Source organism: Rattus norvegicus, chromosome 4 (assembly GCF_036323735.1).
Source record: "Rattus norvegicus strain BN/NHsdMcwi chromosome 4, GRCr8, whole genome shotgun sequence".
Classification (NCBI taxonomy): Eukaryota; Metazoa; Chordata; class Mammalia; order Rodentia; family Muridae; genus Rattus; species Rattus norvegicus.
In genome coordinates, this window is record NC_086022.1 from 119,241,577 (window position 1) to 119,253,180 (window position 11,604).

The 11,604-nt window shown below is 52.2% G+C and overlaps 1 non-coding gene and 1 pseudogene across 1 annotated transcript; both read left to right on the plus strand.

Moving 5' to 3' along the window:
* Positions 1–996: 996 nt before the first annotated feature.
* On the plus strand, positions 997–1,127 carry LOC120102711 (small nucleolar RNA SNORA17). Its single transcript, XR_005504318.1, has one exon. It is a non-coding gene; the product is annotated as a small nucleolar RNA SNORA17 (small nucleolar RNA).
* A 4,243-nt stretch (positions 1,128–5,370) lies between these two features.
* Spr-ps1 (sepiapterin reductase, pseudogene 1) lies at positions 5,371–9,198 on the plus strand (annotated as a pseudogene).
* The last annotated feature ends 2,406 nt before the right edge of the window (positions 9,199–11,604 follow it).

Below are 11,604 nucleotides of genomic sequence, written 5' to 3' on the forward strand. Positions count from 1 at the left end.
TGCTCTCCAATCAACCAACAGCTACTGCAATGTTAGAAGACGGCCTCCGCCAGAGCTGGAAGTGGGAAGGCAAGGTAAATGACCTCACAGCGCTGACTGAGGTCATTTTTAAGTACATTTTTATAAGCCATAGTATTGTCAAAGGATAGTGTGCAATCTGAGTTATCCAGTGAAGAACTGTCAAAAGAAAGGAGCAGCGGGGACATTATGGGCTGAAGTGCAGCTCAGTTTGCAGAATGCTAACCCAGTGTGCACAGCAGCTCGGATTTGAGGGCAGCAACACATAAACGAGAGTGGCTGTGAGTGGTGGATGCAGGAGCTCAGGACTTCAGGGGCGTCTCTGCACCTTCACAAGTTCAGTGATACCCAGGGATGTAGGAATCGCTGGAGACAGAAAAAGAGGAAGAGAAACAGAGTCAGAGACAGAGGAGAGAGAGAGAGAGAGAGAGAGAGAGAGAGAGAGAGAGAGAGAGAGAGAGAGAGAAGCATGTCTTAAAGCTTACATGAGGCAAGCCTACAACTCCTTCCACTCAGTAAGCTGGGGCAGACTGCTTCAAAGTTTTTTGTTTTTTAATTTTGATTTTGATTTCATGTGATTGGTGTTTGTCTGTACAAGGGTGTGAGATCCTCTGGAACTGGAGCTGCAGACAGTTTTGAGCTGCCATTTGGGTGCTAGAAGTTGAACCCGTCCTCTGGAATAACCGCCAGTGCTCTTAACCACTAAGCCATCTCTCCAGCCCAGACTGCTCAGATTTAAGCCCAGCATGGGCTACACAGTACCAGGCCATGCAAAGCAGAGATAGACATTAAAGACCCCTTCTCAGAACAACGAAGCCCAGCCCCTGGAGGCCTTCCAAGTCCTGCAGCTGGTGAAGGACAGGGCCACCACTCTTGCTCTCATGTCCCCAGGGCCAGGTCCCCTGCCTGCTATAGCTGGTGACAAGAAGGGAGGGACAAGAAGGGAGGAGTGTACCTCTCTCTCATCCACACCACCATAGAGACACTAATGATAGAGCCATGTGGCTGCTATGTCACATGTTCATCATGGGATGGCAGAGGGGAGAGAAGCTATGTCCAAGCTAAGCACAGTGACCCGTGAATATCTGAATGATCAGTAGCCTAACACTTCTCCCCTCCAAAAAAAGCTAGCCTGAGAAGACCACCAGTTTGCCCCAAGGGCCCGGACAAGGAGCTAGCCCGGGACAACCACCACTCTGGTGCCTGGCCGGTCTGGCCAGGTTCCCAGGATGGAAAGCAGGATAGAGAACTAGAAGAACCCTGCCAAACAGGACTGAGCCCAAGACAGATGGACACTCAGGTGGGCCTGTAGAGGAGCGAACCTGAAAGGACCACAACACTTGCGCCTTAACACCCAGACATGGAGCTAGCCTGAGCTGAATATCAGTCTGGTGGCCAGGTCTGGGGAAACATACCTTACTCGAGATGACCCCTGCCAGGCACCGTAATTCCCAAGCAGAGCAGAGCACTCTTGAGATCTCCTGAAACAACCCCGACACTCAGAGACACCCCATCCCCCAGGCACCACTAAGTTAAGCAAGTATGTGGTGGAGAAATGGAAGAGAAAGAGAAACAGAAGGATGTGGGCATGACCAAGGAAGGCAGAACTGGAGACTTGAGGGTAGTAAGGAACAGCCTGATGTGAGTAGCTGGTGAAGTCACCTGGGATCATGGTGGGGTCCTGTGCTGACAGTAGGGACCACATCTGTGTCCAAGGCCCTGCAGCAGCAGGGATTTGTCACTACCAAAGGCCAAGTGGATGTCCCTGGTCTGGCCTGCCCCTGTGGACATGTTGGTATCTGAGGGCTGTGCAGAACTAGCCCCACCCTTCACCTGGGCATTGTGGGAGAGCTGCCCTGGAGGCCCGAGAGCAGGAAAGCTGACTCCGTCCAGAGACCCCTACAGTACTCAGGGGCCCAAACATGGCAGGAGATGGGCGTGAGTTATCCCTGAGTGTGCTAGCATGGTAGAGCTGGCCCTACCACTCTGGTCCTTGTGGTGATGTGGAGGTGCACTCCTCCCTTCTCTCCCTCACCATCTGTAGCAGGCAGGAGGCCTGGCCCTGGGGATATGAGAGCATGAGAGGTGGCCCTGTCCTTCACCAGCTGCAGGACTTGGAAGGGCAATCCCTGCACCTCACCTGGGAAGCACAGTAGAGCTGGACCTAGATGTGGGGACTGTGGGTAAGGTGGCCCAGAGGGCATGAGTGTGGGAGAGCCGGCTCTGCCTCTTGTCTGCTGTACGTTGGCATGGCAAGGGAGAGATCTCCTTCCCTTGCATTTGCCATCACTATGGAGGCAGGAGGAGAGTTGTCTCCATGAGGCCATGAGAACAGGAGATCTGGCCTTGCCCCTCACCTGGGCAGCACAGTAGACCTGACCCTGATGGCAGGGGTACGGGTGAGCCAGCCCTGAGGATGTGAGCATGGGAGAGCTGCCCTGCCTCCTGTCTGTTATGCAGCAGTGACAACCACTCTTGTCCCTAGCCACCTTCAGCAGTCAGGAATACTTTCCCTGGGTTCATGAGAGCAGGAGAGCTGTCCCTGCTTCTTGCCTGCTGGGCACTGGCACAGAAGAGGGAGAGACACATTTTTCCCCTCATCAATCTCTGGAATACGAGAAAGCTGGCCACAGGATTATGAGTGGAAGAACTGGCCATTTCCCTAAGTGGCTGCAGCACTCAGGAGGGGATCCTCGAACATCACCTGAGCAGCAGGGCAGAGCTGCCACTGGTTGAGGGGGTTGAGGGCGAGCTGGCCCCAAGGGCATGAGTGAGTGAGAGCCAGCAGGCTGACCTTCTCTGAGCCTTTCATGCCCAGATGCCCGACTTTCAGTTGGTCTACCCCAGCATCTAGCCCGTCATTGGTTTCCTGGAGTGCACTAAGTGGCTGATTGTACAGATCCAAAACTACAGAGCTCCATGACTCAGGGCAGGAGCAGGATATCCAAGAGGAGCTCCTGTGGGGTTCCAGTATTGATGAGAGCAGCAGAAGCCAGGGCTTCCTAGCAGAGCAACGAGTCATCGCAATGAACATTTACAAGCAAAGAAGTGTGGACAAAAGGGAATATTATGGGCATACTGGCACAATACAGCTGCCAAGAGAGAGATTTCTTACCTCTGTTGCAGGGAAAGGTTGCATTGGTGGAGGGCAGGTACAAGGGGAAGGGAAGATGAGTAGGATTGGGGCGCATGATATGAAGTTCACAAGGAACCAATAAATTTAAAAAGGTAAATACATAACAAAAAAGCCCATCCAACAATGTTATTTTATTTCCAACATAGAAGACAGATTGTCATGATTAAGGGTGGGGAGGTTAACGTTAGAACTGATCCAGGTGGCCTTTTCTCCCCAGTGCAGGGCCACTTGCCTTGGCTTCTGAGAGGTGCCTGGTCCCTCTCAGAACATCCAGGTGACCACCATGCTGACAAAGCTGGGATCGATCACATTGTCAGTTCACCATTGGGATCTACTCAGTAGTCATGAGATTCCCCAAAGCTGGGCCTGCTGGGCTCTGTCAGCATCCAGCATCCATTGACGAGCACCCAGGTGTCTCTGCATCATCGCCCTGTGATGCTTCTAAGTCTCACCCACCAGGATGCTCCTGCAGCAAGGAGGTCAGGCCTTCCAAAGGGCTGCCTGGGGCTTAAGTTGACGGTGGACTTCATCACCACTACTTTACGGTGTGTGCAGCTGCAGTCACACATATGTTTAACTTGTGTACTTGTCCATGTGTACATGCATGTGTTGTTTCAACTTTATGTGTACATAGTGTGTGTTTACACATGTATTTCAGTCTCAAATGTCATTTCACAGGTGCTGAACACCTTGACTTTTGGACACCGGTTTTCTCAAAGCCGTTGAGGTTGAAATGCACCTGTCTTAGCTGGAATGGTGGTGGCACATGCTTTAGTCAGGAGGAAGAAGACGGGGATCCTGGTGGGTTCTGGGACAGCCTGGCTAGGATAGTCAGGGCTCAATATAAAAACACTGTCTCAAAAAAGCATTAAAAATACAGAGGTGTATCTGTCTCCATCTCAAAGAGCTAGGTGACAAGCTTCAGCCAGCATGCTGGCTCATTCCCTTACACTCAGATCTCACATGGAAAGCAGGCACTGTATGCACAGAAAGAGCCTTCGCCCCAGCCTTCTTGTGCCTCTCAATCTCTCCCAGGCTGTAGATGTTACTCTCTCCACTTGCAGCCCTGACAAATCCCATTAAAGACCTGAGGGCCAGGAACAGCAGTGTGTCTATGCAACTTCCTCCAGGGACATTTCTGGGCACCCCAAGTATGAAAGGTATTTTATTCCTTTATTATTGCATGCATGAAAAAAAGAAAAGACAAAATTATGTTAGGTAGGTGTGTAATGCAAGTCCCCCACCCCCACCCCCACCCCCACCCCCACCCCCACCCCCACCCCCACCCCCACCCCCACCCCCACCCCCACCCCCACCCCCACCCCCACCCCCACCCCCACCCCCATTGTTGTTAGGAGTTGAAGTAAGGACCCCCAGCAAACCAGGTGCAATGACAGGGTGCTGCTACAGAGCCGCCACAAGGGGGCAGGATAACATCAATTTCTAACTATTGCAGTGCCAAAAATTGGTACTTGACATTGGTCCGTTCTGATTGCTGACTTCACAGTCCTCTCTGGCTAAAAAGTGGTTAGTCCTACTACTTGAACTGTCTGAAACAAAGACGGGCTGGCCGCTGGCCTGCCTGTCTGCAATCCCGATGGACTTTACCTCACCTCGTAATAAAAATGCACCAAGGCAATCTCTATGTAGTTCACTCCTTACGATCCTACGACATCTCCAGAGTGTGGGAAATATTTCTTTACCATTTGAGATTATAAAGTGGTCTCTGGGGTGCATGACACAGATTACAGAATAAAGTTGCTGTACACAGGTCCCAGGGAAACAAGTGTTTTCACTGAACATGGGTCTCGTTCATGAGATTGTTGCGATTCTCAGTCTTTCTCTTCCCATGTGTGTGTGCTCTGCTGTGCTCTTCCAGAGAAGGCTTCTGTTGATCAGAGGCAAGGACTTCATCCAAGGCTGTCACGGGTAGGGTTGCTAACTGTCCTGTCCTGTATGAATGACGACAAACCATCCTGGAACATGGTGGAAATTGCGAACACACCTCCCAGAAAGGGGCTGAGCTTGTGACAGTGTCACACAAGGGGAACTCAGAAGCTCTGAGAAGGAGACTGGGATTTCCTGCCTCCCTGGCTATTGGTCACTTTTTTCACCCAAACACCAGTGGATGCTGGCCCGAACATCCACTGTCCAAAGCCAAGGATAGGATCCGCACGATGCGGATGATATGCGACCAGTGAGGCTGAATTCCCGGCATGGAGGGAGGCGGGCTGGGCTGCACTGAGTGCTTGCTGACCAGGGTTTCCCAGGGCTTCCCCCGCAGTGCTGCAGCCGCCCCTGGCCCCGCAGTGCTGCTTCTAAGCGCACACAGTGACTCAGTGCTACAGCAATTGAATGGGGAGCTCGGCGCTCAGCAGCCCGGCCTGCAAGTGATGCTGGCAGCCACCGACCTGGGCACCAAAGCCATCCCAGTTGCTGAGCGCAGTGCGCGAGCTCGCTAGGCCCAAGAGGCTCAGCTCCTCCTGCTCATCAACAGTGCAGGTGAGAGACGCCATCAGATGAGGGCTCTGAGCTCTCATCTCATCGCCACTTGGGTAGGTGGAGGGCCAGTCCCCAAAAGGGCAAAGTCCAAGAGGAGAGGAAGTACCAGTGTCACTGCCAGGTGATTGTGCCTCCCGGAGGGTGTGTGATTAAAGACTTCTTGAACAAGTCCCTCTGCTTTTTTTTTTTTTTTTTTTTTTTTTTCTTTCCGGAGCTGGGGACCGAACCCAGGGCCTTGTGCTTGTAGGCAAGCACTCTACCGCTTAGCTAAATCCCCAACCCCCCCCCCCCGCCATCCCCTCTGCTTTTCTAAGGAGCATTCATTCAAGTGTATTCTTAGCTTGCACTAGAGGTGTCTGCAGAACTGGGGCAGAAAGATAGCAAATGGCTATGGGGAGGAACTGTGGAAGCTTGAGAGAAGAGCGCCCCAGTTGTTGTGTTATTTCTTTGGCCCTGTCTTTTCCAGGCACTCTTGGGGATGTTTCCAAAGGCTTCCTGAACATCAATGACCTAGCTGAGGTGAACAACTACTGGGCCCTGAACCTAACCTCCATGCTCTGCTTGACCACCGGCACCTTGAATGCCTTCTCCAATAGCCCTGGCCTGAGCAAGACTGTGGTTAACATCTCATCTCTGTGTGCCCTGCAGCCCTTCAAGGGCTGGGGACTCTACTGTGCAGGGAAGGCTGCCCGAGACATGTTATACCAGGTCCTGGCTGTTGAGGAACCCAGTGTGAGGGTGCTGAGCTATGCCCCAGGTAGGTGGGTGCTACTGACATTGCTGTCCCCAGACAGAGCTGTTGTTACCTTTGTGTGGGCTGGGCAAGGAGGGGAGCCTCATCTACATTCTCAGTAAAGAATCCAAAGACTTGAGTGCCCCTCCCTCCAGTCGTGACTCCTCACCTTGCAAGAAAAATACAGACTCCTAAGAAGTTGGAGCAGTCAGGGGCAGGGGTAGTCAGCCACAGGAGTTGTCTGATTAGCAGGTGGGATAAAACATCCACACACATAAAAATAAATTAAGACTAAAAACACAAAATATCTTTACATGTTTAGCTGTCTGCTTTTCTCCCTCAAGAGACACATAGTATTCCTCCAGGCATACCCAACACCCAGCAAAGCCGTAGGAAGGATTCAAGAACTAAACACTCAAGGACAGCACAGAGATAAGTTGAGGCTGAGCTGTGCTGGCACACTGAATGGGATGCAGAAAGGACGCTAGCATGAAGAAGATAGGGCCCCTTCTTATGGGATGAAAGGGTGTGAGGTCTTCTGAGACACTGTCTTGTATGACCAGCCTATTAAGATGCCACTGTGCCTTTCTCCTAAACTAGTGACTTCTGTGCTTAGAAGGTAGCAGTGAGATAGAAAGACTGAACAACTAAGGGGGGAGGTGCAGTTGTCTGTATTTTGAGTAGGACTGGATCCGGGACACACAGAGGCAGAGTGGTCTGTCTAATGGTGAAGTAAGGCAGGACCAGGATCCAAGCTTGTTTCTATCTTCTCAGTCTACACCGTGTCCCCTCAAGTTATCTAGCACCTGCCCTATACACACATACATGATATTTCTTGTTCCAATATCCAGATCACCTGCTCTGAGCTAAGCCTAGGCTCCTTCAGACAGCAGTGATCACATGTAAACCACAGCCGGGAGGGGAGCCAGTTCCAGAAGGCCCAGAGCTAAGTTAACCCTCTGGAAGCTGCCCCAGTTTTCATGGAGGAGCAGAGAAGCTCCCTAGAGACTGAAGAGAAGCAGGGGCCAGCCTAGTTTTCATTTCAGTCTCTGGAAGAATGTTCTAACAGGATACCAAAGACAGAAATATCTGTTTGAAAGCATAGCAAGCCTCTGCCCTGTGGTGCTCGAGGAGATAAACTGGGCGTGGTAGAGCACTAGAGAGGTGTGAGCATGAGTTCAAAGTGAGAGGCCTGCATGGACTCTGACAGAGTGTCTGAAAACACAAGAGAGAGCAAGAGGAGCAGGGGAGGATCAGGCTGGAGGACATTCAGATGTTAGCAACGTGCTCTTCCCGTCCTTGTGTTCCATGATTTTTCTGCCCTTAAAACACCATTAAAGTTTGGGGGCTTCACAATTCCCTTATCAGGCTGGAGACATTTTCCAGACATGCAAGTAAAGGTGACAAAGCTTGTTAGAAGGTGACAGGTTACCCCCCACCCCCACCCCCGCGTCTATGTTTTAACTGAATACCTATGGTCATCACATGCATGCAGTACCTGCTGGGGCCACCAGAGGGCACCATATCCAGAGCAACTGGAGTCACACATGGTTGTCAGCTGCCATGTTGGTACTGGGACTCAAACCCCAGGTCTCTGCAAGAACAGCAAATGCTCTTAACAGGGACCATCTATCTCTCTGTCCACTACCCTCGGCTTTTTACTGGGGATTTGAACTCAGGTCCTCATGCTAGTACAGCAAGCACTATAGCAACTGAGTGGCCCATCCGGGGGTATTGAGAAGCTGTGTAGGCCCAGAAAAGTGCAGCAGGTGAATTTGTCAGAGGGCTAAGAGGAGGCCTTGAAGGAAGGAGAAAGGCAAGGTTGTGTCACGTACCTGCTTGTCAGGTTTGAAGATGCTGAAGGTCTCACCTGGCCCCTGGTTGGCTGTAGGTGGACTGGGGAACCCGGTTTACTTATCTGTTAGTGCAATGGGAGAGTCAGGAAGAGGTGTTACCTGGACAAGAGGTGATTTTAAACCGTGCGTACTAGACTTTAGCTTTGAGCCCAAATCTCAGACACAACGTGGTCTGGCTGACCTCCCTTGAGATCAAGCACTGAGGCCTAAGGGGAGAGGATCCTGAGTTTGAGAATGCATAGAGGAGCAGAGCTGAGGAAAAGGAACAGGTTAACAGGCAACACAACAGCCTGGGTCAGTCCTGACTCAGCTCTGCTCTCCACACAGCAGGGACCTGACCTGTTCCTGTCTGTGCGTTGCGCCCACCAGGTCCCCTGGACACCAACATGCAGCAGTTGGCCCGGGAAACCTCCATGGACCCAGAGTTGAGGAGCAGACTGCAGAAGTTGAATTCTGAGGGGGAGCTGGTGGACTGTGGGACTTCAGCTCAGAAACTGCTGAGCTTGCTGCAAAGGGACACCTTCCAATCTGGAGCCCACGTGGACTTCTATGACATTTAAGCCCATGTCCTGTCACAGTGCCCCCCAGCCCTGCCTAACACACATACAAGCCCTCCAACCCAGCCAGCGGGGAGCCACGGGCACTGCCAGTCCTGAGAAGGCTTCTGCAGAGGCTCGGGAGAGAGCTGATGTGTACTGGAGTCCTCTGTCCCCAGGAAGAGAACTTAGAGCTGGGAGAGCAGGAGAAGCAGAAACACTGAGCAGATGAGGCAGAGTCTCTCGTCTGTGGTCGTTCTCAGGTGAAGAGGGCGGGGTCTGATTCACAGAGAGGACCGAGGGCATCGTGTCTTTGTTGTACTGCCTTCATCCTGGGGTATTCACTGGTCCTCCCTCGACTCTGGTCAAATACATGGTTATGGGGCAGATGCCCTAGAGTGTGGGCTGTCCTTCATGAATGCCTGCTAACCTTTTGTAGAAGGCCCAGGAGGGACACACTGTTCGTTAGACAGGGGGTCCTGAGAACTTGACTGCTTTTATTTTCCAAGCATAGCCATGAGAGCCTTTTCTCATTGAGGTCCACACAGAGGTAAGCGAGGTCCAAAGTCATCAAGATGATGTCCTTGGAGACCCATGCCCTTCTCACGCTTCTGTCCACACTGACCCACCTTTGCTGACATTTCCTTGAGGGTCCTATAGCTAATCAATGAGTATCAATCCTCAGGGCCCAACACCCAGCAGTCAGTGCTGACCAGTGAGTGCTTGCCCACATGGCCATGCTGTGAATAGGTCCCAGATCCCATGACAAGTCCTCGTGAACTGTCCCTATGAGCCTAGGGCTGCTGTACAGACTCAGGGCCACCAGGCCTTCAGGAAAGCACCAGGATCCCTGAAGGATCCTGAGGATGCTGAGGGATCTGGTTCTTGTGTGGTCCGCCCTCATGGGTTGGAAGCTCCACAATGGGGCTGGTCTGCAGCCAGCCTCTTGGCACAGCTTTGACAAGGGCCATACAGTTCTGGGCCATCAAAAACAAACAACTCCAAAGAGACTCAGCCCTGCTCTGCCATCTCACTGTTAAAAGAACAAGCTGACCATCCCTGTGCCCAGCAGAGGGCTCACTGGGGCTGTGCAGCATGGAAAGGTGGGCCTGTCCTTCCTTCAGGATATCCCACCATTGTTCAGGTCCTGCAGGATTCCCCAAGGTGGGAGGGGGTAGGTGACTTCTATCACCTTTTCCTCACTCTCCCTGGAATGGACATGGCTGAGTTCAGACCCCTGGGCTGCTGCTTACAAGCTGTAACTCACAGCAAGTTGCTCTGTGCCTCTGAAAAGAGTGTGTATTGCAACCACTTAAGTCATAGCTCCCATCCCTAAGGGTCATCATGAGTGCTGACTGGCCTAGTGTCTGTGCTTGGCACTGAATGCCCCACTGTTGGTAAAACTCTGTTGACTCTTATTTCTGAGAAGGCCTCTAGTAGCTAAGGCTGGCCTCAAACTAAAATGACCTTGAGCTTCTGATTCTCTTCCATTCTCCCAAGCGCTGGGATTATAGGCAGCCACGACCATACCTAGGTTTATGCAGTGGTGGGGATGGACGCCAGCACTGCATGCACGGGTGAGCACTTCCAACTGAGCTACATCACCACCTCCACTACTGCCTCGTGACATCACTCACACAGCCTTCCCTCTAAGGGACCAGGTGCCCTGCCCTTGCTGACCTGTGCCAAGATCTCTCTCTCACACTGCACTGCTCCTGTGTCAGCCTCTTCAGGGGTCTAGGTCCTCTCAGACCATTTGGAGACACATGAGATTCCGGAGTCCAGACATTTCCGTGCTTGCCTTGAGCAGGTCCCCCCCGCCCCCCGCCCCCCGCCCCCCGAGCTTCTGTTTCCCTGGGAGGAAGGAATCCCGGTTTTGTTTTGTTTCTCTCTGTTTTTCTTCTGTTCAACTTCTCTTTAAGAATGGCCTGGCTGCCTAGGATATCAGCATTGCCTTCCACAAGTGGGTGGGACAGTCTAGAGTGCCATTCTGACCTGGAGACACATGAGCTGCCCCTAGGCCTCTTGCTTTTCCTGGTCTTAAGGGTGTGGAGCAGCTTGTACCAGCCCAAACCCTAGTAGAGTCACTTGCCTCTCTCCTTGACAGAGCAGGAGTTCAAGGTGCAGTACCACATGTGCCCACAAGGTGGCGGGACTTTCTCGTGTCTTCTGAATGCAGAGGTCAGCCTGTTCTTACAGGTCTCTCATTCTATCTGCGGGACCCACAGACTTGAAGGAGGTCAGAAAGGGATAGAGTCCCTCTCCTTAGGAGGCCACAGGGTCATCCCAATCATGTGCAGCCATCTCTGCCCACAGGGATTTCCACAGCGTCAAATTCTGCCCTAGACACACTATCTCTGGAACAATCCTCAGAACTGGAACTTGTGTGCTGGCCTCCAGGGCCTTACCCATCTGTCTCCTAGAGATCCTGGCCTGCCTGGCCTTGGCCAACGCACACATTAACACATGCAAGCACATACTTAAATACATGCCTGCACATGCACAGAGGCCAGCTGCAAGGGTGAGCAGGCCTGCAGATTAGCCAAAAGGCAAACATGTTTTTTCTTTGTCTTTGTTGTCCCTCAGCTGGGTAGGTTTTTGTTTCTGGGTTTAACAGTCTGAGCCTGGGCCCGGCCGCTCTCTCCTGAGGAGGTGGGGAGTGAGGAATATTTTAGGCTTACCCCCATGCAGCTGTGGTATCTCTACCCATGAATGGAACCAGCTAGGGTGTGATTGGTCAGGAACTTCTCCCATGAATATGCCCCCATCCATGCCTCACAGCAAAGCTGGTACAGGTCCATTGAGTCAAAGCTTGGAGGTATC